This window comes from Natator depressus, chromosome 2 (assembly GCF_965152275.1).
Source record: "Natator depressus isolate rNatDep1 chromosome 2, rNatDep2.hap1, whole genome shotgun sequence".
Classification (NCBI taxonomy): Eukaryota; Metazoa; Chordata; order Testudines; family Cheloniidae; genus Natator; species Natator depressus.
The window spans coordinates 154366051-154382957 of record NC_134235.1 but is presented as its reverse complement, the minus strand read 5'-3'; the positions used below and the strand labels follow the sequence as shown (position 1 = coordinate 154382957).

The following is a 16907-nucleotide window of genomic DNA, read 5'->3' as shown; positions in this document are numbered from 1 at the left end:
CAGTCAGATTTCTCATGGCACGTTAGATAAGGGCCACGAACGGGAAATGCATCATTGCCGTGTGAAGATAGAGGAGCAAAGGCAGGCACACCAGAAGGAAAGGGAGTCTAACTGTCGCTCTAGTGCTGCGCTGAAGACCTGCCGCTTCTATAAGGAGCCGGATGCCATCCTCAGTGGCAACCCCACGTCCATAGCCAAGAGCCTCCTGGATACTTTGGCGGGTCTGGAGGTGGTGAGGGTCTCCACGCAGCAAGGAAGCTGGGGTGGGGAGGCAGCCAAGCAAATGACTGGCGCCTCCTTGTGGTGGATGTTCAGTGCAGGTACTCCATAGGGAGGGCAGCCAGTGACCAGATAAATGGCCTGGTAAAGGACTTAAAAGGAGGTACTGGATAAAGGAACAGAATGTGGGAGGGGGTTGGGGACTCCTATGATTGGTATGGCAGGGAGCCAATCCCCACTCCTTCCTCCCCCATTCTCATAGCCCTCCTTAACCCTCTTACGAGGCTGGTGGATGGTAAGGTCCATGCCATGGGTTGGCTGGGGGACCTGGATGGAAACAAAGTGGGGCTGGCGGAAGCCCCAGAAAATTGATTTGACTAAAGATGGATTAAACAAAGGGGGGCTGGTGGAAGCCATGAATGTGAATAAGCATGGATTTGCCTGCACTGTACACTTTATCTGCTGGGTAGTCCCAGACATCTATATAATGAAGTTGCGGCTTGATTAAAACCCATAACAAGTCTCCTGTCCTCCTTGCGGTATACCCAGACAATGGGACTCACCAACAATTTTCAGATCCCAAATGTCATGCCTTTTTTGAAATCGCCACAGCCATCAGTCACATACTTTGAATGTTGTTTCAGGATTAATTTGGTTTGCCAAGATGTTTGCTTTTTTGCAAATGATTGGTATCAATACAGGATTACCATTGCTTCTGCACTGCTGGAACCACAACAAGACCGCATCATGTAGTACATCATCATCAGATTGTCTTAATTTCTTTCGTGACAGTCCTTCGTCAATGTCGACTTTATGGACAAATGCTCAGAGATTTTTCTGGTTTTTTTAATGTTCTTGCTTTTGTCAGCCCATACTCACGACAGAGATCTGCCTGCATTGCTCTTTTTTTTTTTTTTTTTAAAGATCAATACTTTCTACCTTTGTTGCAACAGAAATTGATTTTCGTTTCAGAGGCATGGCTCATGCTTTTGTGACAGTGGCAAAATGCAACTTTCGTGAAACTTCCATTTCAGTAGCTCAGCACTAATGTGTGACACTGGATAAAAATTGTGCATGCATGTGCAACAGACTTTTACAGTACTGTAGTTGGGATCCAGGGACCAGGTTTGTTATATTATGAAGGGTATTATAGCAAGGATGTACTGTATGTGTCTATAATCAAGAAGAAACCAAATATCCTGAGTTTTTTCCACTGGTTTGCATAGCACAGAAGATAAATATGTTGCAATCCTTGTGTTGGGAATAGACACATTTCATCTAGAGAAAAGCTAAAAGAATATTTTTAAAATAGATTAATCTATGGGAATGTAAGCTGTGGCAGTGTCCTTTTAAGCAGTTAACTCTGACAACCCTTTTGACACGTTGTTGTTGTTAAAGATCATGCGATTAAGAAGAATCTAATGTAATAGATTTGAGCTATTATAAACATTATCTGGTAGGTGTGTGTATGAGTGCATATATAAAAATAACTGTTTTAACTGAATTTTTTCTAACTTAAACTAAAGTGGAAAGAGGTCAGAATTGCATTGTTAGGCAATAACATAGTGTATTATTTCTACATCAGCGTGAGATTTTTGTTGAGTATGTTCAAGTGAGTTTTAACAGCACTATACAGAAAAACTTGTTGCTTTATAATGAAGTTGCTCCCAAACGGTTTGTTTATCTGATATACCTGTGGGAAATATTTTGTGCATTTGCTATAGATTAGCGGGAAAATTAAAGGCCTTGCCCTCATTTACTTCATCAGGACGATTCACATAAGTATGGTTACCCATGTCCATAAATTTTTGTAGGATCAGGCCTTAACACTAGAAAGAAGGCATGTGTTGCAGTTGCTAGGCAACCTTCTACACAACATATCACATAGTGGCACATGGCTCCATGTTATAAAGTTTATAAAATAAAATAAAATCTTTGTCCCTTGTAAATAAATTATTTTTATTTTATAGCTAAAATGGTTTGAAACTAGAAAACAGCAGATTTAAACATTGAGACGTTTGACATTTATTGGAAATGTGTGTCAATCAAATTAAGTCTTCGCATGGCCAGATGCACTTAGCAAGAAGTAAAAAAAAAATGGGGGTTATTCTTGAGAGAGAGAGATTTTTCTCTCCCCAAGAGATGTTTGATGGGAATGTGAACTTGGTGAATTTGAATTGGTTATTAAGAGAGTTCTGCAGAATGATACATGGTAAGTGATTCTGGTCACAGAGGGAATGGATGAAAGAACTTTAATAAACAATCTGTATTCATGAATGTGATTTCCTTTTTCCTCAATTTCAGGGAATAAAGACACACATTTTTCTGGGTTTTTTGTTTGTTTGTTTGTTTGTTTGTTTTTTCTGTATTTACTTTACTTTCTAAGATCATGTCAAGTGAGCGTTCACGCCACAAACGTTGGAGTGTCTCCCATGTAAATAGGGCCTACATTCCCTCAGTGACTCAGTCAATTTGGATGGATTGCCTCAAAGACCATGGTGCAGCTGCCATTATTTTTGCACTGTGTGTGGCATTTCTCCTCAGTAGAAATGTAATTGATTCCCCATCAGGTTCCCTCTGAGCAATGAAGCAGCTATGAGAAAAGGCAGATGCTTCTCCCTTGTACCTCTCAGAAGCAGGGGCAGGGGTTTGGCTGGGAGCCGGCTGTGACAGGGTTTGGAGGAAGTCTGAGAAGGAGGGAGTGGTTGGAAGGGATGGATCTGGGGAGGGAATGAAGCTTCCTAGCAGGAGTGCTGGAATCATTTGTATAGTGGGGATGCTGAGAGCCATTGAACCAAAAGGTAAACCCGGTATGATGGAAACCACTTCAAGCCAGGGGGTGTGGCAGCACCCCCTGTACTCCTACTTCCAGCACCTATGCTTCCTAGAGTGCTGTCTGGGGGATGAAGAGAACCTGAGGTTTGGTGTTGGTCAGGAAGAGAGTGCTTGGAGTAGCCTAAGAGGGTTGCAAAGACTCATTGGGAATTGGAAGTCTTGGAGTAGCTCCAAGTGGAGGAGATTGGGGAAATCTGACCCTGATGGCAAATTATCCTCCCCCATTCTATCTGTACCCTCTTTCAGCTCCTGTCCCTTCATTCAGCCCTTCACCTCCCCGCTGGGGAGGCAGTCAGCCTGTGGCACCATGTCTTCCCTGCTGCTGACTGCTTGTGTGAGCCAGCATTGGGAGCACTGGGCTAGAGAAAGAAGGGCAGTATCTTGCCATCAGTCTTTGAGCCACAAATGATCCCAGACAGGAATAGGGGGATTTCTACTGTTTCCTTGCTGAATTCATAAGAGTACAGCAAGGCTGCAGGACTGGATGTCATTGCTGCCAAATGCATAAGTGTCATGTAAGATGAATGATATTTGGCAGCTCTGTCAAAGACATACAAGTCAATTTTAACAGTGTTTTTCTTGTCATAAACAGACCTAAATAAAGGCTTCCTTAGCATTCACATATATCCAAGCTATAGAAAATTCCTAGGGTTCTCCTAGAAAAAAGGACTATAGGAGTGCAAAGTTATGGTATTTGGCCTGTGTATTTCCTCCAGAGATTGAAACAATTTTTTCATTATTCATTTATTAGATCAGTTATACTAATGTGTCTAGAAGTAAAAATGCTTATTTATTTAGATGACAACTTGAGGCAGAAAAGCTCCTACGACTGCATATTTCAGCCGCAGTGCACTTGCTAAAAGCCTGAATGTGTCTAGTAAGCACAGAAAAGTCTGTTTTAATCCCTTCTCCCATTCTAGACATTCTGCCGTTCACTGTAGATGCAACAGCACAGAGATGCTTACTGGATTCAAGGGAAAGTATAACCAATGGAGCAGCAAGTACCTAGCTCAGCTGGATTTCTGTTAAAACCATGTTCCTTTCTGGATTTGTCCACTCCAGAAATCCTAACCGTGGGTACCTCAAATTCAGGATGGGGTCTCTCTTGCATATCAAAGAGTGAGTTGACTATGAAACTTATTTGTGTAAACAAAGCAGAGTTTCTCACAGTTTGAAGGTTCTGAATAACGCCTTGGTGAATAGGCTGCTCTTGCAGCATGATCAGAAGGACAGGCGCCAGCTTCTTCCTTGCCCCGAGGATGCTCAGCCCCTGGCCCTGTTCCTACTCCACCCCTTCCCTCAATCCCCCACCCAACCCTGCCTCTTCCTGCCCCACTCTGTCCCCACTCCACCCCTTTCCCCCAGGGTTGGAGCACCCACGGAGTCAGTGCCTATGATCAGAAGGTTAATTTACTATGGTTCTAGCAGACCGAGTGAGGAAGTGAGTTCAAGATTCAAGGGGTCTTCCTGGAGAATGCCTGGCTAGCACCTTCCCTCTATATTATAGCAGAGCAACATTTCTGCTGTACGTAAGGTTAAGACTAGCTTTCTGTTTAAATCTCCACTGTTCTAAGTGCTCTGAAATCCAATTTGCTAATTGGATTGCCTTGAAATTTGGTATGCCTTATCGGGGTGCAGAAGACAGTCAGTGGTCCAAATATGGGGCCATTTGACTGAAAAGTTCCCAAGATACAGCCTCCAGAATAAAACAGCTTTTCTGAAAGTTGACATATTCTGGCAATGTGTATGTTAGTTTTGTTTGTTTTTGGCTCACCTTGAAGATCAAGCCAGGGCTCAGATCATCAAACCAGGGTCTCAAATACTCAAAGATTACCTCAACAGAGTGCCTGGCACCGACCAGCCTTAAGGGAGGGATCATATTAAAATGTTGTTTGAAAAAGAGTTGCTTCTTTTTTTCAAATAACATTGAAAAAGAGGTGGTGGAGTCTCTGTCATTAGAGGTGTTTAAGAACAGGTTAGACAAACACCTATCAGGGATGATCTAGAGATAATACTTAGTCCTGCCTCAGTGCAGGACTGGACTAGATGACCTCTTGAGGTCCCTTACAGTTGTATTTTTCTCTGGGTATATCTACACTTAAACATATGCAGCTGGCCTGTGTCAGCTGACTGGGCTCAGGCTAAGGGGATTTTTAATTGCAGTATAGATGTTTGGGCTTGAGCTGTAGCCCGAGCTCTGGGACCCTGTGAAGGGGAGGGTCTCAGGCTGTATTCATATCCAAGGGGTATTCTGTTTCAGCTGAGAACATCTCATTAAGATGAATGGGCCACTTAACAAAACTCTGAGACTACTGATGGATGTTTAGGACCTCTACCCACATCTAATTTCATGCAGCGGAGTGCCAGCTCTGCTGTAGATAAGGTTGGGGTGTCCTTCTTGTTAAAAGGACGACTCCGCTTAGTGTGCTGAAATCTTTGTGCTTCCACAGATTGTCTTGAAATTTGCTATGGCTTGTGAGAGTATAGGGTAGGATTATTATTCCAAATGTAGGGTCATTTGAACAAGGGGTTCCTGAGATACAGCCCCCAGAAAAAGCAAAACAAAGGAAAAAGCCCAGCATTTCATTAAGTTAACACATTCTAGCTGCTTGGACGTTTGAAACTCACCATGGTTAGAAATTTGAGAATAAACTATGAACATCTGGGAAAAATCTGTCTTTGGTTGGTTTGGGTTTTTTTTTTTTTAATTTTTGCTTGGCTTGGTTGGTTGATTTGTTTGTTTTTTTGGTTAGTTTTGGGTTTTTTGAGAAATTGTAATTGGAGTACATCAGAATATTTAGAAAGTAGTGAGCTATTTTTGAAAAGAAAATAAGTGACAAGCAGGTGCTCACTAGGAGGGGGCAGGGTGTTTGGGGTACAAGAGTAGGTGGGAAAGAGGCATTTGGGTCTGCAACGAAGGATGGGAGTATCATGGAGAGGAAGAGAGATGGGAATGGGTGGTAGAGGAGGGAAGAGAGGTTGGGGGCTCAGATAAGGGGGCGGGAGGAGAGCTCAGATTGGGGCAGTGGAGAAGGTAAGATAGGTTGGAGAATGTGCGGGGTAGTCGAGGAAGTTGGGGAGGGGCTGTCATCTTATTATAAGCAACTTTTGGCTTGTTTTTGTGGTGTTGGGCAGGCGTTTTCCTACAGCCATGTCCTGTGGGTGTTTCCGCTTGTCTCTGGGGTCTGCTTTTTTTTTCTTTTTTCTTTGGAATATGCCCCACAGCATTTTTTTGCCTCAAACCCCGCCCAGTGTCATGGCATCATGAGGCAAATCCCTGTTTGGCGTTATAATGCAAATCCTGTCCCAGCTAAGTCCTGGCATTTTTTTTAATCAGTCACACTTGCCTTGGGTGGGTTTTATGGCAAGCCTTTATTTGCTGCTTCGGCATTTGTGCTGGGATCTTGGGGAGCCCTACCCTTTTCTCTGCCCTCTGTGTATTTTGGGAGCTGGGGGATTTTGCTCCTCTTGGGATGTCTAAGTCCCTCTCTTTGCCACCATGTGAGCTGGGATCTGGAGTTGGGGGAATGAAGATAACACAGATTTAAACACCCAAAATCCAGAAAATGAATAGTTAAGGAACACCTCTCCTCTGTGTGGGGTGGAGGAGGTTGGCCAGAATGGGTGTGGAAAGGGCCCCATGTGGAGAAGGGGTGAATTGGGTGAACCCAGAGAATGGTTGGAGAAGCCTGAAGCAGGGGCAAGAGTGCCAGCTGGAGGTGGGTAGTGGGAGTGAGAGGCTCAGCTCAGTATGCAGTTTGGACTATATAACCAAGGTAGAGTGTGGCCTGACCTTCCAGTAAGCTGCTGCATGTGATATGTGTATGCAGCAGCACAGGGCAGGAGACAGCAAAGAGTAACCTCTTACATATTAATGGCTTCTACAGTGGCAAATAATCACTCAGTGGGATAGATGGGTTAGGACAGCTGTTGGTGGCGGGGGTTATGGGTCGTGGAGAATGCTGGGCCAAGGGGTGGAGAAGGAGAGAGAGACCAGACTTCTCTTACACATTGAAAGTTACTGTAACAACCATATAATAAAACTTTCAAGGTTTTGGGGCATAGCCCATGGATGGGATTTCTCTCATTAGCTATTAGCAACTGCCCCTTGCAAACATTGCAAAGCATGACTGACTGTTATCCCCATTCCATGATAACAAAATGTATATGAGAGGGGAGAAGTGCTGAGGAATTACATGGCAACCATGTGGCCTAGTGGAAAACCCACTGGACTGGAACAATTCTTAGCTCTGCCACTGGCCTGCGGGATGACCTTGGGCAAGTGCTTTATCTCTTTGTGCCTTGGTTTTCCATTTGCAAAATGGAGTAATGATGTAATGTTCTTTGAGATCCACTGATGAAAAGCACTATATAAGAGATAGGTCTTTCGATTATTACTTAGCAACAGTAGCATATCAACTGCAAACCTAAGTGAGAACTACATCTGTCTAAATGACCGTTAATTTCTATCAACAAACATGTTTGGTTTCTGTTTAAAAAAAACCTAGGTAATTAAATGACCAAAAAAAAAATCATTAACTGAGAGTTAAGGTTGTCTGGCGATAGATAGCTTGTGCCCTGCCAGAACATCTGGTTCAGCAAAACTAAAACTTTTGAAAACCAGGAGATACACAGTTAAGGTAAACACCTGCAAAACCTTAATTCTACCTTTTTTGAGCAATGCACCAACACATCCATAACACACACACTCTCACTCTGTAGTGAACAGTCCTTATCTGCATTTTTCCTGTGCTCAAACACTGTGCCAACACCCCCACCAGAATGCCACACTTGTAAAATTTAACAGCCACTTCATATTCGTCTACAACGCCTTCACACTTGCACACAGGAGACCACCTAAACCTGTTCTTTCCTCGACCATCATTAAATCCACAGACTGCTCTCATATTTCACCTCACTACTGACAGTACCCAAGGCAAGAAGTCCCCAGTGCCATACTACTGACACAGCCTACACAATTCTGTACTGAAATGATGCAGACTGGCCCTTCCAGGTGCACATGCATCTCTTTCCTTTGATAACACACTTGGGGGTGGACTCAGACCCATATCTCCTCTTATCACAATTACAGCTTTTCTGAGCTGCTCCAACTTATACCTCTACCATTCACTTCAGCTACACCTAACACAGTAAATGCAGCTGAGGTGCATGTAGATGTTTCCCAATGGCTATTGCCAGATCCATGGGGCAGCAGAGTTAAGGTCGCGTGGGCATTTTTTTTAGCTCTGTATATCCTGGTTTTTCAGAACTCTGTGTTTTGCTGAACTCAACTTTTTGGAAGGGCAGAAGCTATCACTGGGCAACCATAACTCAGAGTTAAGAAAGGTTTTAGCCATTTAATAGTGAAGGAGCTCAAGGATGAGCACCGCTACTGACTGAACTGTGGTTGTATGGCATGGAGAGAGAGGCAGGTTCTCAGATTACTAGGTCCCAAAGTGTTGACAGGGAGATTTTCAAAGGCAAAGAGGGGCGTTGGGCACCCAACTCCCAGTGGAAGTTGATCCCATTGTACCTTGAATGGTACCTGGAAATTTATCCTCATCTACTGCACCTCCCACAGCATCAGTGTCATATGTGACTGGCATGACTCTCCAGTCAACCAATGGGCCATCACATTCTGCACCAGCTTCAGTTTCCAAGTGGTCTCAAGATGCAGCCACATGAAGAGTGTGTTACATTAGTTTAATCTCAGGTCTGTTTCCTTTGTGATCTCTTAGTCATTCTTATACTTGTTCCACGATGTACCTTTTACATGTTCCTGGCTATTGTGCTTTTGCCATTTTAAGTGTATAGAAAACAGGTCTCTCTTGTCTGCTGTTATGAAGAATATATCCTTACTTTAAAATCTGATCATTCTGTTTTTCTGAATATAGGGGAAACTGACCATTTATGTCCTCCCAGCCACAATGTGAAGCCAGTGAAATAGGTAGGGTGAGAGCGGAAGGAGTCAGGGGGATAGGCACTCTTAATATCATATTCCCCTTAAAATCTAGTGGGACTTCGGATGCGCTAAGCAAGATAAAACAATAGTACTAGAAGCATTGATATCTTTCCCCCCCTCTCCCCCAAGATTTTCCACATCTTGAAGAGAATGCCCACATGCCCACAGGAGGCCTGAATATAGAAACAGTTAGAGTCCTGGAGAAATAATTAGGGATATGATACATGTACGGGCAGGGTTCAATGTTTGGAAGCCCCCAAACATCAACCTTGGTCCCTGCATGACCCAGCCTCTGCCCCTTGGCTGCCCGTTCTGACTTCTTTTGCAGGCGTTGTCATACAGTCAGTACAATGTGTTAGGCGAGCAGCAGACACCATCAATTTGGTCAATTTAACGTACCCTCTCTACACACATACACATTGTACATTATGTTTTTCTAAAAGATATGCTCTGCAAATTATTTTGGGGAAGTTCTGTGGCCTGTTTTACAGGAGGCCAGACTAGATTATCATAATGGCTTTAGAAACTATGAATTTGAAAGTTTAATATATCTACTTTAAGATTAGGTCTGATGTGGAACTGTCAAGTGGCACTGTTACCATAAAAATGGGGATAAACAATGACACCATCAACATGTTAAAATGACCGCATTTGTTTCTGTTAGTTTAATGACTCTATGTATTATTTCAAGACATAAAATTGGATTTCTTTGTTGTTGCGATACTTTGAGGTCACAATCTTAAAGGGTAAAACAAAATCTAATACATTTGTAGAGGTATCATTGAAATGTAATGTAGTGTAGTGCCAGTGACATTTCTAATCAACATCATTATCATAATTTTTATTCATCATTATGATCTCTGCTGAGAGTGTGCAGGTTACCACAGTTTTCATTGCTTTGGCATGTACATGCTTCTTTGCAGGGAAAATTGTTCTGACTACATACCCAGTTGATTGTGCAGCAACCCTACTGGTTCAGGCACAAATAAGGTTTTGTAGTTGCATAGGTGCCATTGGGCCCTTAAAGGAAACAGGGAGTAGTTCATAATCCACAGTGCAATAGTGATACAATATCTGATTTACCTATCTATGGAGACATCCATATCTTTGTTGGCCAAGATGCTGCTTTGAGATGGTCTTCCAAACTGTCCTCACATGGTGGGAGTTTGGCCAGTGACCTTTCCTTGTTGATGGCTAGACTGAGGCTCAAGCAATTCATGACTGTGAGAGTCTCCTTTTCTTTCTCACTCTGGTCACACAGCACTACTACCAACATCCAGGCTGCAGAAATTGTAGCTTGTCCGTCACTCTCTCCCAGTTTGGCAAGATCTCTGAAGTGTTAAGCTCCCTTTGCTTTGACAACATTAAACACAGATTTTTCCCAATATCAAATAGGGATGACAGAGTCACATCCTGTTAATGCACATACAGCAGGAAGTATATTGCAGAAGTCAGGAATAAGTATGGCACAAATTGCATGCACAGATGAAGTGGTACTTGTCAGTTGCCTGTTTCAATCCACATCGTATCTATGTGCTCCATTTTTGGAAAGCAGTGAACAGCAAGGACCAAAACATCTGTTTCAGGTGACCTGATTACTATGGTTCCTTTGACATCGAGAGACCCAAAAGCCATATTGGCACATACAGCATGCAGAAGCATCCTTGTGTCTGCTTCCTCTTGAGTACTGTGCAAGTCTTGGACTTCTTCAACACCTCTGCTGGTGATGAACTTTGCTACTTCACCATTGGAAAAGCCTCCAGCAAGGAGGAGTGTGATTACTTTTTGGATGGCATGTTTAGAAACGTTTTCTATGGAGGTGGGCATCCAGCACTCACCTGGTATTTCTTACATCCAACCTTAGATTCTGTCTGGCGCTGTCTTTCTACAGTTTTCACAGTTACTGTTGCCATATTTGTCAAAGACTTTGCTTATAGAATTAGCTTTGTCAAATCCTTTTAAGACCTGTCTCAAATACTCACACCCAATTCATCGAATGTGGAATTTGTCTCCTGCCATCATTTGTTTGACAGCCATTTCATCTCTGAAGTACACTGTGGTGTCTTTGTTGCATGCCCTTAGTTCATGGATTCTTTCACTTGAGCTTCCAGCTGATGCCCTAATTCAGCTTTGTCTGTTCTTCTCATTGTTTCATCAGCATAGAAGAGTGACATAGGCACAGGTCCTATTGGGGACTAAGAATAGTTGCCATTGAAACATCATCTTTGCATGTTGCTAAGGACAGGGTTCTACAGAAAACAGTTTCTGGACTGGTAGCTACTGTGATTGTCCCCCCTTTTTCAGATATAAATTTGGTCATTTTGGCCATGTCAGCAAAATTTTTGATACCAGATTTCTTGAGTGGGCTAAAGCAGCTACATGACTGATCAGAACCAACTGCAGGTCTCTCAAATCGCTCCATTTGTTCTTCTCCACCATCTGCTATTTTCAGTAGAGACACTCTTTGTACATCTGACACTACATGTAGTGCAGTAGATGGTTGATACGCACCTCTGGATGTGAGTCACGGCCAAATGGATTTGTCATATTATTGATGACATGGTTGGTAAGGGCTGTAACATGCAGTTTGTCCCTCTTCAGTGCAGAGGCCAGCACTTATCTGTGGACTTTCTCTTTACTACTTCTTGTTAGGCCTCTTCCTTCTCTTCTAGCTTCTGCACGTTCATAATATGAAGCTGTGTATTGTCATCTCTAACACTAATGCTGACCTGTGCATAAGTGTCACTGAATTAAAAAGCTAATTTGTAGAATATTTCAAAGGCTAGTACTGCATGCATAGGCAATTTCAAATTAAAATCTTCTATCAGGCAGCCTAGATGCTACATTGTATGTACAAAAGCTTATAACTGGAGAAACATTACATTAGGCATTCTAATACATTTATATCTACTCATTAAACAGCACTAACTATGGGCATACAATCAATTGCTACTGGGGCACGACATTCAGTGTGAGATTGATCTGGTCAGCAAATTTCAATTGAAGATATAGAAAACCATTATAATCACTTGTGAGATCCTTTGACAATGAACAGTATATGATGTGAAACATTTCATGTTAGTATATTGCAAAATGTTGGTCTTTGCCATTTTTACCACATGCTAAACCGCTTCATCATTTCTGAAGAACTACTTGCCCATGCAAAACCAATAAAAATCTTTTAATACAATGTAGTTTGGTAGCTTTGACCAATAAACACCATATTAAGGTGTTGAAATTAACTTAAACAGTCAAAATTGTACTTATAAGCATGTTGTAGTGTTTCTGGAACTGTGCAAAAATGACACTTTTTTTTTCTCATTTGGGTACCATTGTTTCACCTCACCTACTGGCTGACAGCACTACTTGACGGCTCCACGTCATGCATCATCTAAATGTACATAAAATCAGTTTTCAAATGATATATGACATTATTGTGTGTAGGGTGGGCGCGTTCAACTCTAAAAATATGGCCCTTTATGGAGAATTGCAACATGCCTCAAGCGATGGCAGCCCAGAAGTAGTGGATCTATCCTCCTCATCTGTGACTTTTAAAGCACAAAGGAGGGATTTGTTATTGAGCGGTTTGAAAATATGTTCAAAGAGGCAAATTCCTTCTCTGGTAGTACTCCATAGACTTTACAGAGTTACTTGGGGAATTAAGTAGGCATGTTATTCACGAACTCTTACATGGCTCTGAACTTCTAAAAGGCAGCAAAAAAACAAAACAAATTTTTTCTGCTGAGAAAACATATGACAATTTTTAAGAAGACATTTTTTATAATAAACAGAAAACATTCTCTTACTATAGAAGCCTATTTGTGGAAAAAAAGTGGATTATGTTAGAAATTGTCATGCTAGATCACATCTGTGGACCCATCTGGTCCAGTGTCCTGTCACAGACTGCAGCCACTGGTATCCGCTGCAGGGAAAGGTAGAAGAAATCTTGCATTAGGCAGTTATGGGATAACCTGGTTCAGGAAAGTTTTTGTCTTAATCCCCAATATGTAGGTGTTGGATTATGCCCTGAAGCATGAGCATTTATGATCCCTCTATGATGCTCTGTTCCTCGGGGGAACACCCTGTACCCCCATGTTCATCCTTATAATATGATTATGTGGTATCCAATGCAATGAGCATTGTTGTTATAGTAATGTTATAGGTTGTAATTTCATGTATGTAGTTATGAGGCTGAAAATGTGTCCCCATGGATTAAAACAAGCCCAGGCAAAAACTCTCCAGGACCAGAGGCCCAGGCAAAACTCTCAAGGAGCAGAGGGGCAGTTCACACCTCATCAGGGCATGTATGGGACAAACCCAGCCCAGCCTCACAGGAACAAAGGACACTGGCCTACGCAGCAACAAAGGATCTGTTGGATTCTCAAGTGAGTCACTCCCCTTCCCTTGGTCAGTTTGGGACTACGATGAGGTAATGCTCACCTGACTCTGAACAGGGGGGCAAAGCCAAGAGGGAAGAAAGGACATGATAAAAGGGAGATATGCCATGCGCGCGCTCTCTCTCTCTTCCACCTCCATCTACAGACACCACCACCAAGCGACTGAAGCGCTGATCAGAAGGGAGAGCCTGGCTGAAGGGCAATCAGCCAGCCTGTGGTGAGATGCATCTAAGTTTGTAAGGGCACTGAAAGTGTTAAGATCAGCTTAGAATGCGTTTTGCTTTTATTTCATTTGACCAAATCTGACTACTTGTGCTTTGATTTATAATCACTTAAAATCTATCTTTTGTGGTTAATACATTTGTTTGTTTATTCTACCTGAAGCAGTATGTTTGGTTTGAAGGGTGTCAGAGACTCCCCTTGGGATAACAAGGCTGGTACATATCAATTTATTTGTTAAATTGACGAACTCCTGTAAGCGTGCAGTGTCCAGCGGGCATAACTGGACGCTGCAATACGGAGGGTCCTAGGGTTGTGTCTGGGACCAACGATATTGGCTAGTGTCATTTGGTTGCACAATCCAAGCAGCAGCTGGCCAAAAGTGCTCACTCACGTAGCTGGGAGCAACTTACATGATAGAGGCTGTGCAGGAACAACCCAGGAGTGGGGGGTCTCACAGCAGAGCAGGGTAAGACTGGATCCCAGAGTCAAGAATTGGAATAACTGGTCCAGATAACACCAGGGGAATGTCACATCCTCCCAAAACTCGTTTCTTTTTTTTTTCTTTTTTTTAATATTTACTATTTTAACAGTATAATGTTGTTTTCTATTTAAATCCAATCTTTTTCTAAATCCTGCTAAGGTCTTGGCCTCAATGTTATCTTGTGGCGGTGGGCTTCACAGGCTGTTTGGAAAAAATATTTCTTTTTATCTGTTTTAAATTTGCTAGTTTTCAATTTCATTGACTGTCCATTTCCTCAAGTGTTATTTGAAAGAGTTAATAGAAGTTCCTGATCTATCTTCCCTGTACCATTCATTATTGTGTGTACCATTATCATGTTGCATCTTACTCATCTTCTCTCTAAGGTAAACCATTCTAGTCTTTCCAATCTTTCTTCATATCATTATAAGTAGTAGTATTTATTTGTATTATTGTAGCACCTAGGAGACCTCGTGAGGACCCTATTGTGCTAGGCACTGCACAAACACAGAGCAAAAGCCCTTGCCCCAAAGAGCTTACAATTTAAGTATAAGACAAAAGACAGGGCAGTACAAGAAAACTATGAGACAAGATAGGTAGTCATGTCAATACACCAGCAGACTACCTGTTTTAAAGTTTTTTTTTATAGGCATCACAACAGAGGAGGGAGTTGAAGGTGGATAATGAGTTAGCTTTGTGAATATCTACCAGGAGCATCTCCCAAGCGTGAGGAGCAGGATGGCAGAGAGCTTGATGATACTTACTCAGAAATGTGACGAGGACATATGAGGGTTTTTACTATTCCTATAACTATTTTGTTTTCTGTTTCATTTCAGTGTTGGAAAAACACAGATGCTCCTACTCTAAATACATGAAAACTATTTTAAAAAATAGTTGTGATTAACAGAATTTAGTTTTAAAATTAAGTGTACCAATTTCTGCCCCCCCACACTCAAAAAGCTACAGTTAATAGTGTGCAGATGTAACAATGCCACTGTATATACAAAATAGTTTTTCAAAATAGACACACATTACGTTATCATTTTCTAATTCTGAAATGGTGTTAATTAGATTCATTCCCATTCAGATGAAGAGAGAGGTTTTCCAGTTTGGTAGTATGTTCTGTAACCATAATTAGTGATTCAAAAAAATGCTTTGTAGAGTAATGACTTGCAGAAAATGTAATCAACTGGGATGGCTGTATCTGAGTCTCATTAGCCGAGTTGCGGGTATTATTCTTTGTGTTAGCTTGGTAGATTGCTATTTTAAAATTCAATTTTGTAATTATTTACTCTCTTTCTTTTCTTTTCTCTTTTTTACTGGTAACTATCCCCTCAACATTACGTTTGTGGAGATCATACTGCCATCCTGGGACATGTCAGTTTTCCCTTGATGTATTTCCTTCACAGAGGTTGTTGTCATACCACTCCCCCTGTAGGCAGAAGGCCACAATTAATGCCTCTCTGATAATCAACCAGGAAGGGCAACACATACCAAAGAGCAAATGGTATTTCCCTGCTAGCTCTCCCCTAAAACTAAATGCATCGTCAGAATGCATGCCTGGGTGCTGCTGAAGTGGCATTCTTCTCTAGAGCAGTAAGCAGGGCAGCCAGTGCCATGGTTTTGTATCCAGAGGGGGTCTCTGATTAAAACTGCTGTCTTCTCTTCTCTAGTTAGCTTGTAATTCTGACACGCCTGGGACTGATAGTATCTGGAGAGCTTTCTTAAGGGATAGATAAACCTATGTGAATTGAGATTTTATATAGCTATTTACCAACTATCCACCTTATCTGCTGTCATTCCCCTAAAATATATAATTTCCTCCATACTGTAGATTTTATACTATTTGTAGCCGAGCTGTCTTTATAGTGGTAGTGACGACCATGTAACTCAAAGTAGGAGAGACCCATGGTTGTGATTATCCTCAGGCTGCGATATTGGCCTGCAAACCCCACACCCTCTTTCAGGGACTGAATTTTCTCCGCTACAATTCTGTTCTCTCCTTCTTCAGTTCTGCCATCTTCCTAGGCAAGTAACTCTGCTTTTTCGCCCCGAGTGAATCCCCTGCTTGCAACCCTAGATGTCTGTTTGTCCCCTTTGACTCTATCCTTAAACCGTCCTTCTGCCCCCACTTTGCTTTCTGTGAGGATCTCGCTGATTTTTCACCAAGATGATTGACATGGTCTGATGTCATCTCCCTTTTCCCCACCTTCCCTTCCTTCCTGCAGTTTTGGCCTTCTCCTGTCCAGAACTTCAGCTCCGCTCCAATCCTCCCATGAGCTGAGGATTAAGAAGATGCAGCCTCACCCTCAGGCCACAACACTCAAGTGTTCCCGCTTGCCAAAACTACAAGTCACTCTTTCCAGGGGTCCAAACGCTCTGACTGCCCACAGCCCTGCCAATGACTCCAAATTTCCCTCAACAACTTCTGCAAGTATGTGTTAGTCATGAGACTATAATAATCTGAAGCATGACAGAAATGAGGGGAAAGCATCACTTGATATACATGCCAGAATTGAGTTTTGAATTGAATATCAAAATAAAGAATGCTATACTGGTTGTTATTTTTTTCATGTTTTAAAACCTTCCGTCTTTTTAATTTATCTTAAGCTGCCATCAAAATTTTCCATGTTTCACAGAGTACAGCACTGCAGTTACTGCTGTACCACAAAAATAAGGGGACCCTGCCACACAGTTTAAATCCAGCATGCCACCGAATACATGGGGCAGTGGATATAGTACACATGTTGTAGGCCCTGATACAGCAAAGTACTTAAAGCACATGTCTAACTTT

The 16907-nt window shown here is 42.2% G+C and overlaps 1 protein-coding gene across 16 annotated transcripts in view; it reads left to right on the top strand.

Moving 5' to 3' along the window:
- Positions 1-16907, top strand: part of LOC141982806 (poly(rC)-binding protein 3-like) — a 714223-nt gene that overhangs the window by 425088 nt on the left and 272228 nt on the right. Inside the window, exon 3 of one of the 16 annotated variants that reach the window (XM_074945180.1) lies at positions 16342-16547. The exons of the other annotated variants lie outside the window; for them this stretch is intronic. The gene's annotated coding sequence lies outside the window, so the exon portion shown is untranslated. The remainder of the gene's footprint in view (positions 1-16341; positions 16548-16907) is intronic. 16 annotated transcript variants of the gene reach the window in all.